The following is a 24,638-nucleotide window of genomic DNA, read 5'->3' on the forward strand; positions in this document are numbered from 1 at the left end:
TCATATGAGTGTGTGTGTGTATACATATGTTTATAATACTATCATTATATCATGTGTGTGTACATATGTTTATAATACTATCGGTATATTGTGTGTGTATACATGTTATCATCGGTATATCATATGAGTGTGTGTGTGTTCATATGTTATCAGTATATCGTGTGTGTGTATACATATGTTATCAGTATATCATATGAGTGTGTGTGTGTATACATATGTTTATAATACTTTCATTATATCATGTGTGTGTACATATGTCTATAATACTATCGGTATAGCGTGTGTGTATACATATGAGTGTGTGTATACATGTTATCATCGGTATATCATATGAGTGTGTGTGTATATACATATGTTAATAATACTATCGGTATATCGTGTGTGTGTATACATATGTTTATAATACTATTGTTATATCATATGAGTGTGTGTGTATACATATGTTTATAATACTATCGATATTTCGTGTGTGTGTATACATATGTTTATAATACTATCTGTGTATTGTGTGTGTATACATATGTTTATAATACTATTGGTATATCATATGAGTGTGTGTGTATATACATATGTTTATAATACTATCGGTATATCATACGAGTGTGTGTGTATACATATGTTTATAATACTATCGGTATATCATATGAGCGTGTGTATACATATGTTTATAATACTATTGGTATATCATATGAGTGTGTGTATACATATGTTTATAATACTATCGGTATATCATGAGTGTGTGTGTGTGTATACATATGTTTACAAATACTATCGGTATATCATATCAGTGTGTGTGTATACATATGTTTACAAATACTATCAGTATATCATATGAGTGTGTGTATACATATGTTTACAAATACTATCGGTATATCATATGTGTGTGTGTATACATATGTTTATAATACTATTGGTATATCATATGAGTGTGTGTGTGTATATACATATGTTTATAATACTATCGGTATATCATGAGTGTGTGTGTATACATATGTTTATAATACTATCGGTATATCATATGAGTGTGTGTTTATACATATGTTTATAATACTATCGGTATATCATATGAGTGTGTGTGTGTACATATGTTTACAAATACTATCGGTGTATCATATGAGTGTGTGTATACATATGTTTACAAATACTATCGGTATATCATATGAGTGTGTGTATACATATGTTTACAAATACTATCGGTATATCATATGTGTGTGTGTGTATACATATGTTTACAAATACTATCAGTATATCATATGAGTGTGTGTGTATACATATGTTTACAAATACTATCGGTATATCATATGAGTGTGTGTGTATACATATGTTTATAATACTATCGGTATATCATGAGTGTGTGTGTATACATATGTTTACAAATACTATCAGTATATCATATGAGTGTGTGTGTATACATATGTTTACAAATACTATCGGTATATCATATGAGTGTGTGTGTATACATATGTTTATAATATTATCGGTATATCATATGAGTGTGTGTATACATATGTTTACAAATACTATCGGTATATCATATGAGTGTGTGTGTATACATATGTTTATAATACTATCGGTATATCATGAGTGTGTGTGTATACATATGTTTACAAATACTATCGGTATATCATATGAGTGTGTGTGTATACATATGTTTATAATACTATCGGTATATCATATGAGTGTGTGTGTATACATATGTTTATAATACTATCGGTATATCATATGAGTGTGTGTATACATATGTTTATAATACTATCAGTATATCATATGAGTGTGTGTGTGTGTATACATATGTTTATAATACTATCGGTATATCATATGAGTGTGTGTATACATATGTTTATAATACTATCGGTATATCATATGAGTGTGTGTGTATACATATGTTTATAATACTATCGGTATATCATATGAGTGTGTGTGTATACATATGTTTACAAATACTATTGGTATATCATATGAGTGTGTGTGTATACATATGTTTACAAATACTATCGGTATATCATATGAGTGTGTGTGTGTATACATATGTTTATAATACTATCAGTATATCATATGAGTGTGTGTATACATATGTTTATAATACTATCGGTATATCATATGAGTGTGTGTGTATACATATGTTTATAATACTATCGGTATATCATATGAGTGTGTGTGTATACATATGTTTATAATACTATCGGTATATCATATGAGTGTGTGTGTATACATATGTTTACAAATACTATCGGTATATCATATGAGTGTGTGTGTATACATATGTTTACAAATACTATCGGTATATCATATGAGTGTGTGTGTATACATATGTTTACAAATACTATCGGTATATCATATGAGTGTGTGTGTATACATATGTTTACAAATACTATCGGTATATCATATGAGTGTGTGTGTATACATATGTTTACAAATACTATCGGTATATCATATGAGTGTGTGTGTATACATATGTTTACAAATACTATCGGTATATCATATGAGTGTGTGTGTATACATATGTTTACAAATACTATCGGTATATCATATGAGTGTGTGTGTATACATATGTTTACAAATACTATCGGTATATCATATGAGTGTGTGTGTATACATATGTTTACAAATACTATCGGTATATCATATGAGTGTGTGTGTATACATATGTTTACAAATACTATCGGTATATCATATGAGTGTGTGTGTATACATATGTTTATAATACTATCGGTATATCATATGAGTGTGTGTATACATATGTTTATAATACTATCAGTATATCATATGAGTGTGTGTGTGTGTGTGTGTGTGTGTGTATACATATGTTTATAATACTATCGGTATATCATATGAGTGTGTGTATACATATGTTTATAATACTATCGGTATATCATATGAGTGTGTGTGTATACATATGTTTATAATACTATCGGTATATCATATGAGTGTGTGTGTATACATATGTTTACAAATACTATCGGTATATCATATGAGTGTGTGTGTATACATATGTTTACAAATACTATCGGTATATCATATGAGTGTGTGTGTGTGTATACATATGTTTATAATACTATCAGTATATCATATGAGTGTGTGTATACATATGTTTATAATACTATCGGTATATCATATGAGTGTGTGTGTATACATATGTTTATAATACTATCGGTATATCATATGAGTGTGTGTGTATACATATGTTTACAAATGCTATCGGTATATCATATGAGTGTGTGTGTATACATATGTTTACAAATGCTATCGGTATATCATATGAGTGTGTGTGTATACATATGTTTACAAATACTATCGGTATATCATATGAGTGTGTGTGTATACATATGTTTACAAATACTATCGGTATATCATATGAGTGTGTGTGTGTATACATATGTTTACAAATACTATCGGTATATCATATGAGTGTGTGTATACATATGTTTACAAATACTATCGGTATGTCATATGAGTGTGTGTGTATACATATGTTTACAAATACTATCGGTATATCATATGAGTGTGTGTGTATACATATGTTTACAAATACTATCGGTATATCATATGAGTGTGTGTATACATATGTTTATAATACTATCGGTATATCATATGAGTGTGTGTATACATATGTTTATAATACTATCGGTATATCATATGAGTGTGTGTGTATACATATGTTTATAATACTATCGGTATATCATATGAGTGTGTGTGTATACATATGTTTACAAATACTATCGATATATCATATGAGTGTGTGTGTATACATATGTTTACAAATACTATCGGTATATCATATGAGAGAGTGTGTGTGTGTATACATTTGTTTATACTACTATCGGTATATCATATGAGTGTGTGTGTATACCTATGTTTATAATACTATCGGTATATCATATGAGTGTGTGTGTGTGTATATACATATGTTTATACTACTTATTCATAGTGATTAACTCTGCTTGCTACTCTCAGAATGGGTTAAAAAGCTGCCCTTGAAGCCAGGATTTGAGCATTCAGGGGACTGACATTTAATAATAGTTTCTAACCTTTCCTGGAGTGCCTTATTTATTTATGAGAAGCTTGAAGAGCACATGTTGCTACACGTACTGAATGTTTTACTGAGCTGACGGAAGAGGAATGTCTCCATTAATTTAGCAGATGTTCCTCTTGCCTGTTCCTTTTGTGCTGAGCCCTCTCAGCTCAGTTTGCAGACAAGCTAAAGCTGTGTACAGATGCTATAAAACTTGCTAAAAGGGCAGAGTCTCCGCTCGCTTGTAATCCTGATCAGGCCATGCTATGCAAACAACGACTATTCAGTGTGTTATCTAATGCATAGTTATGGGCGGTCTGAGCGTTGCCCGGGAACACAGCACACTCCCAAATGCAGCCATTTTTTTTAAACTGGACCATTATAAATTGTGGTATCAACTTTATTTAAAGGGAGATTGCAGTTGAAATTACAATCTGTTGATTTGGATTGAGTTTGCAATTTAAAAAACTTTCCAATTTACTTTCTTTGTTTTTTAATTTGTATATTCCCTTCCCATGAGCTGGTGGAGCCTACATAGGCTCAAGTGTGATACTGCTGCCATATAGTGCTCAGGACACGTGCACGCTCCTGAGGCTACCTTGGTATGCTCTCATGCAAAAGTAGAGAGGTTTCAACCAATGACACCAAAAGGTAACTTGGATTATAGAATTAAATTTGAACGTTTTGAAACTTGGGAAATTTATCTGCATATTGAAACTTAATTTTGACTTTTGTGTCCTTTTAAAGGGATTAAAACGTGCAAATGATCTGATATGTTAGAGCATGTTGTTGTTCGTATATAACTGTGTTTAACCCCTGCAAATGTATTTAAACACATAGTTAAAGCCGGCTGCAGAGCTAGCTGAAGGCATGTATATAGCCACCAATCACCATCTAGCTCCCAGTAGCATATGATATATGTACACACGTTTTCAGTAAAGGATAACAAGAGAACAAAGTACATTTGACCATATAAGTGAATTTGAAAGTACCTATAAATGACATTCTATCTGAACAATGCATGACTTGCATATCTCTTTGGTAGACATGGCCTGTCTTTATCATTATGAGGTTTACAGAGCAGGGCATGTGCTATAAGGACGACACTGGTAGCACATTATGCTGAAGTAGTCAGTGACCTAAGAGTTGAGATGATTATTGTGTGAGATAAGCTGTCTGACTGTATCTCCCACTCAGTGGTGTGAGCCTGACTTTCCTCTCTTGGTTCTTGTACCCACCACAGAGAGAGACACAGTGTAAGTCACCAGAATGGAGGGATAATGCTTCACTACGGTTCATTCAGTGCAGTGGGTACTCTTCAGAGTGAAGTGGCGCTTCCGTTCCTGGCTCATGGCTCACTGGTGAGGGACCTGTGCAACTCAAGGAAAGGAAGGGGAGTAGTGGTTCCTTTTTTAGGGCATCTTTCACTCTAGCTGGCTGTGCCCCTGCACTGCACTAAACCTTCAGTCACCTTTGACCATGGTTTTTCTTTCGTGATTCAGATAGAGAATGCAACTTTCTAATTTACTCCTATTATCAATTTTTCTTAGTTCTTTCTGTATCTTTATTTTAAAAAGCAAGAATGTAAGCTTAGGAGCTGGCCTATTTTAGGTTCAACACCTGGGTAGTGCTTGCTGATTTAAACTTTGGGTTTCATATACATTTTAATTGAGTCATTCCCTTTAAACAAAAAGATACACCTTTGCCAGTGGTGATACTGCGCTGTCTCATCTTGCAGGGGAACCACCATAACTCAGACATGAGCATACGTTTGGCTTATAGGAGATGCAGGCAGGTTGCCTACAGCTAAGCAAAGCTACATAAAGTGTGACTGTATGGAAGTATTGGTGATCAGTGGCTTGGCAGCCCAGAGTTTATAAAGTCAGATACAAGGCACATTTTTAAGGTGCTGTGGTCACAATGTAAATACCGGAGTGTATTTCATATTATATGTCCCTTTTAATATTATCCTACAGTCAGTCCACAGCTCCACAATTTCTCCATTTTACAACCTTTGCCCCTTTGCCTCGATTCGTTATTTTTGGAGTGGAGTAGCCAGGCCGCTATGTTTAGTTGTGTAGTATGGAAGAAAATGTGTATGGAAGAAAAAGTGAGATTTTAGCATTTGTGATGAAAAATGTAACAACCATTTCTAGGGTCTTTGTCCCAGACGATATTATGGGTTTCAGATACAGACACTTTTGGCAAACAAACAGTTAAAGCATTCTAATGTGATTAAAAGATACAAATTTGGTGTTGAATGTGCACGCTGTATTAATCCGGTACTAATTTGTCATGGTATTTTCATATGTACGGTAATTAATAAGGAGCTAGCCTGTTTCTTCTCTTTAGCGGTTACCATGGCAATTTTAGCAGATAAATTATGGGCCTTTGATTTTTGCATTTAATAGCTTAGAATCTGCTTCACGTGGGTGACATTAATTATAAGGCGTTTTTATTTATATTTGCATTAAATAAAATAGAATTTTAAAGTACTTCAAAGTGTTTAAATGTTCCTTAAAGTCATTTTTATATATGCTTGATATAAATATATATGCAATTAAGCACTGAACTGTAAAAATAGCTATCAAATGTTTTAAGCATTAAAACCTTTCAGTTTTGCAAATCCAGAGCACTCCAGGAATGCACCCATTCTTCATTATGTTCATTCTGAGACCAAATGTAAATGAGCATCAGCATTGCCCTAAGCAGTCATTGTGTAGCATGTAGCATGCTGGGACAAATAGCAGCGTACTTAAAGGGATAGGAAAGTCAAAATTAAACTTGTAGGATTCAGATAGAGCAGGTCATTTTAGGACACTTTTAAATTCACTTCTATTTTTAAATGTGCTTTGTTCTTTTGGTATCCCTTGTTGAAAAAGAATACGCACATATCCTACACTAGTGCAAGCTGCTGCTGATTGGTGCCTGTACACACTTGTCTCTTGTGATTGCCTAACTAGATGTGGTCATCTTGCTGCCAGTAGTGCAATGCTGTTCCTTCAACAAAGGACAACAAGAGAGGAAAGCATATTTGATAATGGAAGTAAATTGGAAAGTTGTTTAAAATTATACTTTCTATCCAGATAATGAAAGAACATTTTGGGGTTTTCTGTCCTTTTAAAGGGACGTTGTACACTAGATTTTTCTTTGCATAAATGTTTTGTAGATGATCCATTTATATAGCCCACCTGGGAGTGTTTTTGTAACAATGTTGTATAGTTTTTTTTTGTTTTTTTTATACAACATTGGGCTGATTTTCAGAGTCCTGTAACTTTTTTGTTTAATGTCCTATTTAATTATTGTCACTTATTTACAATATTTAGTAGAGGAACAATAGGAATTTATAATGGTTATTCCCTCTGGTTTAATGATCGTCATAAAGACATAATTATATATTGTGTTTTTTAATGTATAATATAGAATGTCTGGACATTTCTGATAAAGGCCGTTACATCTCTACTTATATTTGTATGTTTGCTTAGCACAGCAAAAGCGTTTCCTCTAAATGTAATCTTTGCCAATGTAGATTCCACTTATTAAACAAAAAGAATCCTATAAATGGCTTCAGTGCATCTTCCCACACCAGATTATATAGAGCTGATGTAACAACATATAACGGACGGGACTTCCTGTTATCAGAAGGAAAATATGGCTCAGAGTTGAAAGGTTCACAAAATAGATTGTCATCTATCTGTAAAGCTCTCCCATATCTATAGCATGAGGGCATACATTACAGATATATTAATTCCTGCCCAGATATTACACTTAAAGGGACAGTTCACCCAAAATGTTTCTCCCCTTTAAATTGTTCCCAACGATTCATTTTACCTGCTGGAGTGTTTTAATTTTTTTACAAGGAGCTCCTTTACCCCTAATTTGGCATTTAAAATAGCTGATTTAGCCTGTGGTATCCCAACCTATACTGAAAGTTTCTATACTGGAGTATATTCTATTGAATAGCCTAAGTAAACACAGCCAGCAGAAGAGATTACACTCTCAGTGGGGTGCAGGATAGTTAAGTAATAAAATGATAGTTTTACTTTGTTCTCTCTAAGTATTGAGTTTGGGTTTCTAGACAAATATAAGATAAGGAAGCAAGTCTGTGTACATAAAAGTGATAACATAATGAGATCTGATATTACCTGAAGCTCAACACCTTGTAATAGGCTGTGGTTTAACAGCACAAATCCAGCTATTTCATATGCACAAATAAACCTAAATGGAATTTCTCATAAATGTTATACTCTGCATCTGGTATAACAAGTCATTGAAAATACATTCATATAAAAGAATTTTACAGTGTACTGTCCCTTTAAATATTTGATTCAGGCAGAGACTACAATTTAAAAAACGTTTCCAATGTATTGCTTTTATCAAATTTGCTTTGTTCCCATCTTATTCTTTATTGAAGAGATAGCTAGATAGGCACCTGGAGCACTGCATGAAATAGTGCTGCCATCTAGTGCTCTTCAAAGCGATAACATTCCAGCAGAACTGCTGCCATATAGTGCTCCAGAAATGGGCCGGCTCCTAAGCATACGTCCCTGCTTTTCAACAAAAGATACTAAAAAAACAAAGAAATTGATCTTAGAAGTAAATTAGAAAGTTGTTTTAATTGTGTGCTCTATCTGAATCATGAAATAAAAATGTGGTTCTCCTATCCCTTTCAACAGTGCTAAACAAACCCCAAACACTTGCGCCTCCATGTCGCCTTAAAAACCTGATCTCAACATATTGTCCCCCAACTGTATTAATGGCTGTTGGTATCATCTATGGGCGCTATACCTAGCTCTCTATAGGAGAGTCCATAAGGAAATGTATCGCTGATGTTATGTAAAAGCTTTTGGCTGTGATCCTGCTCACATGAAGTTTAGATTAGAATGTCTATTAATTGAAACTAAATATATATATATATATATACTTCATGTGAGTATTGGTTTATCTATGTATTAGATTTTCTTTCCTTATGGCATGGAGAGTCCACAACTTCATTCCAATTACTAGTGGGATATTCAACTCCTGGCCAGTAGGAGGAGGCAAAGCGCACCCCAGCAGAGCTGTTAAGTGTCACTTCCCTTACCCATAATCCTCAGTCATTCTCTTTGCCTCTGTCAATGGAGGATGTGCGAAGATGGTGTCTGAAGATATTAAATCCTTTTATGGGTACTTTTCCCTGCAAGCAAGGATTGGGGCTATGCTGTGTCCATGTCAATCTCTTTAGTAAGAGTAATTGTGGCTATTAGCAGTTAGAAAGCGGCAAGGTTGTCTTTGCTTTATTTCTAACATTATTGCCACACCGTTATAGAAAACCAGGATTGGTTACTCTGTTTCCATCTAAAGGGGAGGAGAGTCCACAGCTTCATTCATTACTAGTGGGAATTAAGAACCTGGCCACCAGGAGGAGGCAAAGACACCCCAGCCAAAGGCTTAAATACCTCCCCCACTCCCCTCATCCCCCAGTCATTCTTTGCCTTTTGTCACAGGAGGTGGCAGAGAGGTGCCGGAATATCGGAGGTCTCTTATGAGGGGTTCTACCCTTCGCTATGGGACAGGAGTTTAAGTAACCCTTTAAGCTTCTCGACTTGAGGGCCTGGGTGAACGTTGGAGTCAGGAGATGCAGGAGGAGCTTCCCTTTGCGACACCATCCCGACTCATATTAACAGTTCCTTTAGCAATCTGCATTGACGAGTTTCGCAGATTGCTTTCTTCTCTCAAGTCCATGTCAAGAGCGTAGCTACTACTTGTCACACTTGAAGGGCCGTGTTCCTGTTCCACGGCGTAGATTCTGGTAAGATCGTTTTATTTTTACATAATGATAACACAGAAGCAGGGCCACAGTGTGGCATTTTTATAGAATCAAGAGGGTAATATTCCTATGAGGGGATTATTGAGCAGTGGGGGTACGTACATAAGTTTATTATGTGATTGCTGGGTTATGTGCAAGGATGCGGCTCTGGCATTTTGTGGAACTGACAGGTTCTCTTCCGGGAGTTTTGCGCCGTTTTGGCGCGCTTTCTCATTGGCAGGGGCTGTCCTGCGTAGTCATCCTTGTGACCGGGTGAGGCTTCTTCACTTCCGGTCTGATCTGCAATGGAGGAGACAAAGCGGTTTCTGAGTCCGGTTCATAGGAGGTGGTGAGTGCCCCGGCCATTGGTGGTTATAAAGGTGCCTGTTCTAGACTTTTTTCTAAAAGCTATGTTGGATTCTGATGCGTTAGAGGGTACTCCCTCTTTATCTAAGTCTTATACCTGTGTTTATTGTGAGGTTTTGATAGACCAGCCTGTGCAACTGTGTTCCACATGCCTTGAGAAGGCTACGACTTCCAAACATAAGACAATGTCTAGCACTACTGAGCCGTCCACCTCTGAGGGGTCTCCGTCCCATGAGGTGCGTTTTCTATTGGCATCCCCTATACCACATGCAGAGCCCCAGGGTCCAACTGTTACCCCTTCGGGGGGATATTGCTTTGCCGCCGGACTTTGCGGACCAGCTTGAAACGGCAGTCGCTAAGGTGATCCATGCTTTGACGCTTTCTGCTAAGCGCAAGTGTAGAGATTTTCATAGCGGCCTGACCCAGTAGTTGTGTCTCGGACACCCCAGAGGGGTGGTACGATGACTAGGCCCTTTCGGGGTCGGAGTTCGTGTCATCTAAACCTCCGGCAGCGGAGGAACCCGGTTTTCGGTTTAAAATGGAGAACTTGCGTTTTTTGTTAAAGCAAGTGCTGGCTACCTTAGAGGTTCCGGAACCTAAACTACTAGAGGAGCCCTCCATTCCTAAGTTTGATAAGGTTTACGAGGACAGGGTGGTTCCCCAGACCTTCCCAGTTCCTGTCAAGATGGTGAACATTATTAAGAATGAGTGGGAGCGATTCGATTCTTCCTTTTCCCCTTCTCAATTTTAAAAAGCTTTTCCCTGTCCCGGAGGCCCAGCTAGAGTTGTGGGGGACCAGGTGGATGGGGCCATCTCCAAGTTCGCTAAGCGCACAACAATTCCTTTAGAGGATAGTTCTTTGTTCAAGGAGCCTTTGCATAAGAAGTTGGAAAACATGTTGCAAAATATTCTACAACACAAAGGGTTTGCTCTTAAGCCGGCAGCGGCGGTAGCCGCAGCTGCGTCATATTGGTGCAATTCCTTCTGTCAAACTTCTCTTCAAGGTTGGAAAAAAGAGGCCTTTCTGGGTTGTTTGTGGGATCTCTCCGCTCTAGGGGTTATCGTACCAGTACCCCAGGCAGAACGGGGTCTAGGGTATTACTCCAATTTGTTCGTGGTCCCAAAGAAGGAGGGCACATTCCGCCCGATTCTGGACCTTAAAATGTTTAAACAAGTTTCTGTACGTTCCATCGTTCAAAATGGAAACAATCAGATCCATCCTTCCCCTAGTCCTAGAGGGGCAGCTTATGACCTCTATAGACTTGAAGGATGCCTACCTTCATGTTCCGATTCACAGGGACCATTTCAGGTTCCTCAGATTTGCCTTTCTGGATCAGCATTTCCAGTTCGTGGCTCTTCTCTTCAGTCTGGCGACGGCCCTGAGAGTCTTTACCAAGGTCCTGGGGGCCCTTCTAGCAGTGGCCAGATCCCAGGACATCGCGATGGCGCCCTATCTGGAAGATATTCTGGTTCAGGCGCCGTCATACCATCTGGCAGAGGTCCACACCAGGGTCCTGCTGCAGTTACTTCAATCTCACGGTTGGAGGATCAATTTCGAGAGGAGTTCTCTGGTTCCCAGTACCAGAGTGGATTTCTTGGGCATGATCATCAGACTCGGTGTCCATGAAGATCTTTCTCACAGACAAGCGAAGCGCAAAGATGGTGTCCATCTTTCTTGCCCTTCTGTCTACAGCGAGACCATCCGTAGCTCAGTGCATGGAAGTGGTTAGGCTCATGGTTTCCAGCATGGACATCATTCCATTCGCCAGGTTTCATCTCGGACCTCTTCAATGGTGCATGTTTATTTGAGAAAGTGGAACATCGATCATTCCGATCTGTTGCAGCCTATACACATGGATGCAAGGACTCTGATTTCCCTCTCCTGGTGGATCCGCCCGGATCACCTGTCCATGGGGACATCCTTCCTCAGACCGTCCTAGGAGATACCCCAGACGTGAGTCTGGCGGAATGGCGAGTTGTTTGGGTGCCAGGATGGCACAGAGGAAGTGGTCTCGTTCAGAGTCCCTTCTTCCAATAAATATTCTGGAGCTTCGAGCGATCTACAACACTCTGGAGGCGTGGCCTCGTCTGAGAGACTTCAGCTTTATCAGGTTCCAGACGGACAATATCACCTCGGTGGCTTACATCAACCACTAGGGAGGCAAGAAAAGCTCTCCTGCAATGAAGGAGGTGTCTCGGATACTGGAGTGGGCGGAGACCCACAACTGTTCGCTCTCTGCGATCCACATCCCGGGTGTGGACAACTGGGAGGTGGATTTTCTCAGCAGGCAGACTTTTCACCCGGGGGAATGGTCTCTTCACCCCGGGGTGTTTGCAGAGATCTGTCTCAGATGGGGGACGCCGGAGATTGATCTCATGGCATCCAGATTGAACTGCAAGCTTCCCCAATACGGATCGAGGTTGAGGGACCCCAGGCGGAGCTAATAGACGCATTGGTGATGCCTTGGGGTTCGGTCTAGTATACATATTCCCCCCCCCCCCCCGTTACCGCTTCTTCCTCATGTAGTGGCGCGTATAAATCAGGAGAGAGCGTCCTCTATTCTGATTGCTCCGTCGTGGCCAAGGAGGACGTGGTTCGCGGATCTGGTGGGGATGTCATCCTCTCTGCCGCGGAGGTTACCCTGTCGCAGGGATCTGCTGGAACAGGGTCCTTTTCAACATCAAAATCTCGATTCTCTGACTGCATGGAGATTGAACGCTTAGTTTTGGCAAAAAGGGGTTTTGCGACATATGTGATTGACACTCTGGTTCAGGCAAGAAAACCGGTCACTCGTCGCATCTATCATAAGGTGTGGAGGACTTGTCCTGGTGTGAGACTCATGGCTACCCTTGGCACAGGGTGAGGGTATCAGGATTTTGTCCTTTCTTCAAGAAGTATTGGAGAAGGGTCTTGCCGCTAGTTCTCTAAAGGGGCAAATTTCAGCTTTATCTGTTCTGTTGCACAGTAGACTCGCTGATCTCCCTGACATACAATCCTTTGTTCAGGCTCTATCTCGAAATCAGGCCTGTCTTTATGCAGTCTGCTCCCCCTTGGAGCTTAAACTTGGTACTTAAGGTCTTGCAGAAGGTTTCGTTTGAACGTATGCATTCTCTTGACATAAAAATTCTATCATGGAAGGTTCTCTTTCTGTTGGCCATTGCATCGGCATGCAGAGTTTCTGAGCTGGCTGCCTTGCAATATGAGCCCCCTTATCTGGTGTTTCATGCGGATAAGGCTGTTCTTCACACTGGTGTAGGGTTTCTCCCTAAGGTGGTGTCTGACATCAATCAGGAGATAGTCGTTCCTCTTTATGTCCTAATCCTCCTCCTCCTAAGGAGAAGTAACTTCATAATCTGGATGTGGTTTGTGCCTTGAAATTTTATCTTCAGGCCACAAAGGATTTCAGACAATCTAACTCTCTTTTTGTCGTGTATTCAGGGAAGCGCAGGGGTCAGAAGGCTTCTGCTGCTTCTTTGTCTTTTTGGCTGAGGAGCCTGATCCGCTTGGCCTATGAGACAGCTCATTTCACTAGAGCGGTAGCTTCATCTTGGGCCCTCAAGAATGAGGCTTCTATGGAGCAGATTTGCAAGGCGGCTGGCTACCTGGTCCTCCTTGCATACCTTCACTAAGTTTTACAAATTTTACGTTTTTGCTTCTGCGGAAGTGGTTTTTGGAAGAAAGTTTCTACAGGCTGTGGTGCCCTCAGAATAAGGGTCTGCCTTTTACCCTCCTGGTTTCATTCAGTGTTCTATAGAGCTTGGGTATATGTTCCCACTAGTAATGAATGAAGCCGTGGACTCTCCTCCCCTTTAGATGGAAAACATAAATTATGCTTATCTAGGAGAGTCCACGGCCCCCGCCCGTATCTCAGATGGGCGGACCTAAATTTTGGATTCTCTTCTGGCACCATTTATACCCTATATATCCCTTTAAAGCTGTATGTTCTATTTGAGTAATGAAAGAAAATGTTGTGTTTTATGTCCCTTTTAATGTTATTGCAGCATTCATTGTATTTACGGTGCATGTAATATGTAGTGTTAAAATATACCAACGTAAAGAATCTTGAAAAGCATCCAGTAGTGCATTCTTCATATGACTAGACAATTCTGCATACTCATACAATATATAGCTTTGTGATCATTGTGAATGGGATCTGCCTGCCAAGCATAAGAATATAGTTCTGTTCATCCCCGTGTGCAATACTGATACACATGAGCTTGTAGAATATGTGATATGGGTCTGCACTATAACGTCTGACCCCAGTGACATTATAAAATCATACTAATACCATTATTTCTACGCAATTTTTTTTACAAACTACTATAAGCTAATAAAGCTGGGAGCCCAACGGCACACCCTGATAATTTCCCAGTATGAATCCAGTTATTTATGACATAATATCCCTATTTTGGTAGTGTAAATAAATATTTCTTTCATAAGGGGGGGGGGGAGAGTTCACCAGTCCATTACTGCTGGGATTCAACTTGAATCCCAGGAGTAATAAACTTATGGACTCTCACCACCTCGAAAGAAATTAATTTCAGGTATGCATACATTTTATTTTTTATTAATTTATATATTGATTGTTAGTATTACTATTACTTTGAGTTAGCTTGGAGGGTGGTGCTAAAAAATAAATAAATCTTGCAATAGAGCCCTCTGTTCATTAGGTCCAATGCTGACTATATGTATGCATATCATTTATTCTGAAATGTAAACTTAGTAAGGGACTAATCGAGCATTCTGATGCCTCAATACTATGATGAAATTCACTGGTTAAAGGGACATGAAACCCAATGTTTTTCTTTCATGATTCAGATAGATAGAGCAGCAACTTTCTAATTTACTCCTAATTTTTTTCGTTCTCTTGATATCTTTATTTGGAAAAGCAGGAATGTAAGCTTAGGATCAGGCCCATTTTTGGCTCAGCACCTGGGTAGTGCTTGCTGATTGGTGGCTACATTTATCCACTAATCAGCAAGCGATTGGGTTTCATATCTCTTTAAACCACTTTTGAAGCCATGTGTAAGAGTTCCTACAGAAATACCCAAAACTTAAAGGGACATAATACTCATATGCTAAATCACCTGAAACTGATGCAGTATAACTGTAAAAAGCTGACAGGAAAATATCACCTGAGCATCTCTATGTAAAAAAGGAAGATATTTTACCTCACAATCTCCTCAGCTCAGCAGAGTAAGTTCTGTGTAAAAAGTTATACTCAGCTGCTCCCAGCTGCAGGTAAAAAAATGAAGAAATGAACAGCAGCCAATCGGCATCAGCAGTGCTGAGGTCATGAACTCTTACTGTGATCTCATGAGGTTTGACTTAACTCTCATGAGATTTCATAGTAAGCTTCCTTTACCTGATTGGTGAAATGAGAGTGCACAATGCTCATCCCTTCTGCTGTCCTAGGACAGACACACTAAAATGCTGCTTAGAAATCCTTTACAATGGGAGGTGGCTACTGAGGAACTTTTGAGGTAAAATATCTTTCTTTTTTACATAGAGATGTTCAGGTGATATTTTCTAGACAGCTTTTTACAGCTATGCTGCATCACTTTCAAGTGTTTAAACATTTGGGTATTATGGCCCTTTAATACTTAAAGCCGTGTCTGATGAGCAGTTTGTGTATGTATGTGTATGTATATGTGTGTGTGTGTGTATATGTATGTATGTATGTATGTATGTATTTTTTTTTTTAAGTAGGAAAGTTTAAATGTTCAGGGATTATGTGAAAAGGCAGGAACATTACATGTTAGATCTCTTACGAAGAATTTGAAAGTTAAAGGGACATGCAAGTCAAAAATAACTTTCATGATTCCGATAGAACATGCAATGTTACGTGCCTTTTCAATTTGCTTTATTTTCTTGGTTTAAAAGCATACCTAGATATGCATAGAAGCTGCAATGCACTACTTGGTGCTAACTGCTTATTGGTGACTACACAAATCTCTTTTCATTGACTTACCAGATTTGTTCAGTTGGATCCGTGTAATGTGTCGCTGCTTTGGAGCTCATTTTAACTCTTTTGCATGGGTTAAACATAGATCATTTTACGGTCATACCATTGTTTGCATATAACACATTTTTCTTTTCTTTGGTTAAGACAAATAAATACAGTATATATATATATATATATATATATATATATATTCCCCATTTTACAAGAATAGAAATCATGTAACTGTTCTGTGTTTTAGAGAAACTACATAGTATTCATAAACAAGTTCATGGTTTTATAAGAAATAGGTGTTGGCAAACTATTGTGAATAGTTTGTGTGAGGAAATAATTAGGCGCTTGGATAAAGTTCAAAGAAAGAATTCGGCAGATGTGGTCTGTTTTGGGTTGTGCAAAGGCTTTTGAAAATGATAGAGAATATTTTTAAACAAAATAAATTAACTTGGAATTTCTGTAACTATTTGCCCAAACGAGGAAACTTGTTATGCAACAATAGATAAAAACGTATATAAAACAGAAAGAAAGAAAAAATCTGTGCTGGACCCACAGAAAGCAGAGATGGATACAACTTTGAGGTGTGATTGTAGAACATTTTGAGAGTATTGAGACATTAGATATTGGCAGTTAAAAGGACAGAAAAAAAGCAAGGATTTTGAATTACATATTTGTGTCCAACAGGTCCTTAAAGGGAGACTAGTGCAAACATTCATCAGAGCATGTCATTTCAGCACTAGTGACTCTGAAATTCTGTGTTTAACCCATGCAAAGGGTTTTAAACATGAAGTACAACTCAAGATTCAAAGAGAACTGCTGGTTCTGAGCAGACATGAGTGGTGAACCAAATCTGCAAGATATAAGACCCCACCAATCACAGATCTTGTCTGCTTGGAAGCAGCTGTTCTCGGTGACTTCTGAGAGGAACTTTACCTAAGTGTTTAATTCATTTTGTGAGGTTAAACACGTAGACTTGTCAGGTCAGTAATGCTAATATCACATGCACTGAGTTAATGCATATAATATTCTACAATGTCCCTTTAAGGCCTAATTGCGCACTGATTTATAAGCGGATCTAGTGTTTTATTGGTCTAGAGTGACACTCCTCCAAAGCATAGAAACACCCATGTAAATACCCCCCTAATTGTTAGTCCATGTGCAGAGCAAACCTACTTTTCACTTTTATGTCTAGAAATTCAGGTATGGGAGTTGTACTTAGCCAATAAGATTGAATACTGTAGTATGCAACATATATTTCCTGCCAGTTTTAGTATACCTTAAAATGTTATTTTCATGTAAAAAGGAAAAGCTATTTAGTTTTATTTCTGGATACCAAAGAATTTCGTAATTATCTGCTGTCTATCACCTGCATGGCTCTTTAGACAGTGTCACGTTTGTACACAACCTCAGCAGTGACTTATGCACAGAGGCACAGTCTGTGCTGCTAGTGAGCTTGTTGTGGTTTCAGCATAATTACAGTCTTGTAGCCACAAAATCAGGTAAATGCATGTGACACTGCTATGGTTTCCGCCCTCATTCTGTACGTTATCATTTGTGCTTGGCTTGTTGTACAGAAGAGACAATAGTCTTCTAACCGGCTGCCACAACCTTAGGTTAGCTCTTAAGAAAACAAAACGCATATCTAGAGAAAAAAGGAACCCAGACTGCAGGGTGCCCGAGGCGTTCTATTTAAAGTCTGCTTGTTCAGGCAGGTTTTCATGTGGTTGGGACAATTTGCTGGAGTGCACACAGGCATCTAGCTGTAGTTTTGTAGCTAATAATAAGCCCATGGCAAGTGATCATCCTGTTCTGGCTACTGTCCTTAAAGCTAATCTGCAGCTCATGGACACGGTCTGACCATCTCACTCCCATAGGCAGAAAATTCAGTTTTAAAATGTTCTTAAATTAAAGTGAATGTAAACTCACGGTCACCTCTCATCCTCATGTTGTGAATCTTCAAAAATAAAGGTTAGTTTGTCATGATTTTTTTTTTATTGAATAAGAAATGCGAATATAAAAGTATTTATCGCTATTTTTCTTACTTTATTCCTATAGCCCCTTTGGTCATGTGACGACAGCCAATCACAAACGCATATAAGGATACACTGTGAGCTCTTGCACATGCTCAGTAGGAGACAATGCCTCAGTGTGCATAAAACTGTATCATGTGATAGCCATCAGCCAATCTGTCTCATATACAGTGTGAGCTCTTGCACATGCTCAGTAGGAGACAATGCCTCAGTGTGCATAAAACTGTATCATGTGATAGCCATCAGCCAATCTGTCTCATATACAGTGTGAGCTCTTGCACATTCTCAGTAGGAGACAGTGCCTCAGATAGTTTGTGTATAACTGTATCATGTGACAGCCATCAGCCAATCAGTTTTTTTTTATTTACATTGTGAGTTCTTGCACGTTGTCAGTAGGAGTGTGCATATAAAAAGTCTGCACATTTTTTTAATGTCATGCTCTGTCAGAATAATGACAGTTTAATGGGACATTCCAGCCAAGATTGGAAACCACATTGGGTGCATTTTGGGATTGAACAGAAGCATTTTTGTAATATACTTGCAATATACTTGCATTAGCAAAAATGCTTCTAATAAAAGCTATAGCTGTTTTAAAAGTGTATTTAAGTATGCACCGTGCACCAGCATTTTAAACACATCACTTGCTTAGAGAGCCTAAGGTTGCTTGTACCATCTGGTTAATTGCTGACATGATAAACCCCCACTGATCTGTTTAGCTCTGTTTACAATGTGGGTGCAATGACAATATCTAGCTTTGTCTCACGTGCACGTGCAGAGAAACATGTTAACACTAAAACAGTGATAACTCTTGTGATGGCAAAAATGCTTCTAGCATGTATATTGCAAATATGTTTCTATTCAAAGATGTAATAAATCTATGTACATTTTACATTTTGACTGGAATGTCCCTTTAACTCTGACTCTAGGATCCTTTTAAGCTTTTATCTGCTTGGATGAGATATGGGGAGAGAGTCGAGTGAGATTACTAACATTATACAATTATAAAGCTGCACATTATTGGCATTAAAGGGACATTCCAGTCAAACTGTAAATGCACATAGATGAGTTACATCTTTGAATACAAACATATGTGCAATATACTTGCTTTGTCAAAAATGCTTCTAGTAAAAGTTATCACTGGTGTAGTGTTAAGGCTGTGACTCACTGCAAGCGATGCGTCGCTTCTGAAGATCAAATATTTCATCTGAGTGCTCAGCTACGCGACCTGATGCAGCAGAGTGCTCAGAGATGAAAAGGCAAGACACACTGAGCGCGCACAGCCGCATGTACACGCCGCGTGTCGCTTCTGAAGATCAAATATTTCATCTGAGCGCTCAGCTACGCGACCTGATGCAGCAGAGTGCTCAGAGATGAAAAGGCAAGACACACTGAGTGCGCACAGCCGCATGTACACGCCGCGTGTCGCTTCTGAAGATCAAATATTTCATCTGAGTGCTCAGCTACGCGACCTGATGCAGCAGAGTGCTCAGAGATGAAAAGGCAAGACACACTGAGCGCGCACAGCCGCATGTACACGCCGCGTGTCGCTTCTGAAGATCAAATATTTCATCTGAGTGCTTAGCTACGCGACCTGATGCAGCAGAGTGCTCAGAGATGAAAAGGCAAGACACACTGAGCGCGCACAGCCGCATGTACACGCCGCGTGTCGCTTCTGAAGATCAAATATTTAATCTGAGTGCTCAGCTACGCGACCTGATGCCGCAGAGTGCTCAGAGATGAAAAGGCAAGACACACTGAGCGCGCACAGCCGCATGTACACGCCGCGTGTCGCTTCTGAAGATCAAATATTTCATCTGAGTGCTTAGCTACGCGACCTGATGCAGCAGAGTGCTCAGAGATGAAAAGGCAAGACACACTGAGCGCGCACAGCCGCATGTACACGCCGCGTGTCGCTTCTGAAGATCAAATATTTCATCTGAGTGCTCAGCTACGCGACCTGATGCCGCAGAGTGCTCAGAGATGAAAAGGCAAGACACACTGAGCGCGCACAGCCGCATGTACACGCCGCGTGTCGCTTCTGAAGATCAAATATTTCATCTGAGTGCTTAGCTACGCGACCTGATGCAGCAGAGTGCTCAGAGATGAAAAGGCAAGACACACTGAGCGCGCACAGCCGCATGTACACGCCGCGTGTCTCTTCTGAAGATCAAATATTTCATCTGAGTGCTCAGCTACGCGACCTGATGCCGCAGAGTGCTCAGAGATGAAAAGGCAAGACACACTGAGCGCCCACAGCCGCATGTACACGCCGCGCGTCGCTCCGCTTGCAGTGCGTCGCAGCCTTTAGCATTTTTATCTGCACGTGCATGTGAAGCATAGCTAGATATTCTCAGCACTCCAGCATTTTAAATACAGCTGCTCAAAGCTCCAGTGGGGCTTGTATCATGTGCGCAATTGACAAATTGAGCTATTACCAAATAGTACAAGCACCTTTAGGCTCTCTGAGCAAGTGCTGTATTTAAAATGCTGGTGCATACTTAAAGGGACACTGAACCCAAATTTTTTCTTTTGTGATTCAGATAGAGCATGAAATTTTAAGCAACTTTCTAATTTACTCCTATTATCAATTTTTCTTCATTCTCTTGGTATCTTTATTTGAAATGCAAGAATGTAAGTTTAGATACTGGCCCATTTTTGGTGAACAACCTGGGTTGTCCTTGCTGATTAGTGAATAAATTCATCCACCAATAAAAAAGTGCTGTCCAGAGTACTAAACCAAAAAAAGCTTAGATGCCTTCTGTTTCAAATAAAGATACCAAGAGAATGAAGACAAAAAGAAAATAAGAGTAAATTAGAAAGCTTAAAATTGCTGCTCTATCGGAATCACGAAAGAAAAAATTTGGTTTCAGTGTCCCTTTAAATAAACTTTTGAAACGGCTGTAGCTTTTATTAGAAGCATTTTTGCTAATACATGTATTTTATAAAAATGCTTCTATCCAAAATCGTTATCCATCTATGTGGATTCCAATTTTGTCTGGAATGTCCCTTTAAGTCAAAATGACACTTTCATAATTCAGAGCAAACAAACCTCATTCCATTGTTACCCTTTTAAACTCAGTGCTTTTCTATGTTCCATACTGTGGTAGGCCCATGAGTGTGCACGTAAAACACTATATAGCAGCAGTGTTTGCAATAATAATTATAAAAATACGTATAGTGATCAAGACACGTGCACACTCATGAGCCTACCACAGTATGCAACATGGAAAAGCACTTGATTTCAATAAATGATACCAAGATGCCCTCATGGTAAACTCCCCTCTGCTCATGTACACCTGCCACAAAAGGTGCAATATATATTTAGGTACAGGCACAACGCTATATAATTGATATACTTGCAGCATCTTTGGCATTTGAGAAAAAAAAACGCAACAAAAATTAGCATATATAGAAATAGCTAAGTAAGTATAATCCTTGTGTATGTGAGACTGCGGTTTACCTCCATGAGCAGAAACAGACATTGCACAATTTAGCAACGGTCCATAGGTTAGAAAAACTAATTTGATGCAACCCCCTTCAGTTACACAGCCGTGATCTAATATCTCTGGGAGGAAAACTGGGCAAAAACAGCTGTTTTAAGACACCAGTGGCTGCTGTCAGTCTGCATTACCCATTTCCCAGTACACCATGTGTAACACTGTTGTATTTGTGCGTAGCCGGCAAGTAGCACAGACATACAGCAGCGCATCTCATTGCCTGCAAATAAGCGACATTACAGTAAATATTTATGCTATTTATACTTTTGTTTGACAAATAGTGGCACAGTTATGATTTTGCACACAAAAGGATGATCATTAAAACCACCAAAATACAAAAGTGTTTTATTACCTGGGTTTTAAATCTTCATTTTATTTTGTTAGTGCTTTGTTTCCCAATGGGACACAAACCACTTTACAAATATTATTAAAAAAACAAACTAGATGAAACCCTTTCAATTTGCGAAGGAAACTAAACGCAGAATAAAATGTAGCACTAACAGTGCAGAAAGGCTAGGGTTACTGAACAGATGGATGTTAGGTAATTAAAGGGACAGTACACTATAAGATTGTTTTTCCCTTAATGTATTTTCAATGTCTTGTTATACCAGCTGCAGAGTATAGTAATTGATTTTTTAAGTTTATTTCTGTATATGAAACCGCTGGCTGTGTGCTTTAAAACCACAGTCTATTACAATGGGTTGAGCTTGCAGGTAAAATGAGATTGCATTATGTTATCAATTTGTGTACACACATATGCTTCCTTATCTTATATTTTTCTTTAAACCAAAGCTCAATACAGAACAATAGAAAATTATTATTTTATTACTTAGCCGGCAGTTCAGGGTTGCAGTAACGTGATACCAGTGCTGTGTGATAAACAGATACAGACACACATTAGGCCGGCAGTTCAGGGGTACAGTAATACCATATGATACCAGTGCTGGGTGATAAAGCAGAAGATACAGACACACATTAGGCCGGCAGTTCAGGGGTGCAGTAATACCATGTGATGCCAGTGCTGTGTGATAAACAGATACAGACACACATTAGGCCGGCAGTTCAGGGGTGCATTAATACCATGTGATGCCAGTGCTGTGTGCTAAACAGATACAGACACGCACAGTAGGCCGGCAGATCAATGTTGCAGTAACGTGATACTAGTGCTGTGTGATAAACAGATACAGACACACATTAGGCCGGCAGTTCAGGGGTGCATTAATACCATGTGATGCCAGTGCTGTGTGCTAAACAGATACAGACACGCACAGTAGGCCGGCAGATCAGGGTTGCAGTAACGTGATACCAGTGCTGTGTGATAAACAGATACTGCAACCCTGAACTGCCGGCCTACTGTGTGTCTGTATCTGTTTATCACACAGCACTGGTATCACGTTACTGCAACCCTGATCTGCCGGCCTACTGTGTGTCTGTAACACCATGTGATACCAGTGCTGTGTGATAAACAGATACAGACACACAGTAGGCCGTTAGTTCAGGGGTGCAGTAATACCATATGATACCAGTGCTGTGTGATAAACAGATACAGACACACAGTAGGCCGTTAGTTCAGGGGTGCAGTAATACCATATGATACCAGTGCTGTGTGATAAACAGATACAGACACACAGTAGGCCGGCAGTGCAAGGGTGCAGTAATACCATGTGATACCAGTGCTGTGTGATAAACAGATACAGACACACAGTAGGCCGGCAGTTCAGGGGTGCAGTAATACCATATGATACCAGTGCTGTGTGATAAACAGATACAGACACACAGTAGGCTGGCAGTTCAGGGGTGCAGTAATACCATGTGATACCAGTGCTGGGGGATAAACAGATACAGACACACAGTAGGCCGGCAATTCAGGGGTGCAATAACACCATGTGATACCAGTGCTGGGGGATAAACAGATACAGTCACAGTAGGCCGGCAATTCAGGGGTGCAATAACACCATGTGATACCAGTGCTGGGGGATAAACAGATACAGACACACATTAGGCCGGCAGTTCAGGGGTGCAGTGATACCAGTGCTGTGTGATAAACAGATACAGACACACAGTAGGCCGGCAGTTCAGGGGTGCAGTAATACCATGTGATACCAGTGCTGTGTGATAAACAGATACAGACACACAGTAGGCCGGCAGTTCAGGGGTGCAGTAATACCATGTGATACCAGTGCTGTGTGATAAACAGATACAGACACACAGTAGGCCGGCAGTTCAGGGGTGCAGTAATACCATGTGATACCAGTGCTGGGTGATAAAGCAGCAGATACACATTAGGCCGGCAGTTCAGGGGTGCAGTAATACCATGTGATGCCAGTGCTGTGTGATAAACAGATACAGACACACAGTAGGCCAGCAGTTCAGGGGTGCAGTGATACCAGTGCTGGGGGATAAAGCAGCAGATACACATTAGGCCGGCAGTTCAGGGGTGCAGTAACACCATGTGATACCAGTGCTGGGGGATAAACAGCAGATACAGACGTACATTAGGCCGGCAGTTCAGGGGTGCAGTAATACCATGTGATGCCAGTGCTGTGTGATAAACAGATACAGACACACATTAGTCCGGCAGTTCAGAGGTGCAGTAATACCATATGATACCAGTGCTGGGGGATAAACAGATACAGACACACAGTAGGCCGGCAGTTCAGGGGTGCAGTAATACCATGTGATGCCAGTGCTGTGTGATAAACAGATACAGACACACAGTAGGCCGGCAGTTCAGGGGTGCAGTAACACCATGTGATACCAGTGCTGTGTGATAAACAGATACAGACACACATTAGGCCGGCAGTTCAGGGTTGCAGTAACGTGATACCTGTGCTGTGTGATAAACAGATACAGACACACATTAGGCCGGCAGTTCAGGGGTGCAGTAATACCATGTGATACCAGTGCTGTGTGATAAACAGATACAGACACACATTAGGCCGGCAGTTCAGGGTTGCAGTAACGTGATACCTGTGCTGTGTGATAAAC

General features: G+C 39.6%; 1 protein-coding gene across 2 annotated transcripts in view; it reads left to right on the forward strand.

Annotated features, from left to right (window-relative positions):
* NDST2 (N-deacetylase and N-sulfotransferase 2) overlaps positions 1-24,638 on the forward strand; it is a 232,444-nt gene that overhangs the window by 60,922 nt on the left and 146,884 nt on the right. The gene's annotated exons all lie outside the window — the stretch shown is intronic.

This window comes from Bombina bombina, chromosome 9 (genome assembly GCF_027579735.1).
Source record: "Bombina bombina isolate aBomBom1 chromosome 9, aBomBom1.pri, whole genome shotgun sequence".
NCBI classification, from domain to species: Eukaryota; Metazoa; Chordata; class Amphibia; order Anura; family Bombinatoridae; genus Bombina; species Bombina bombina.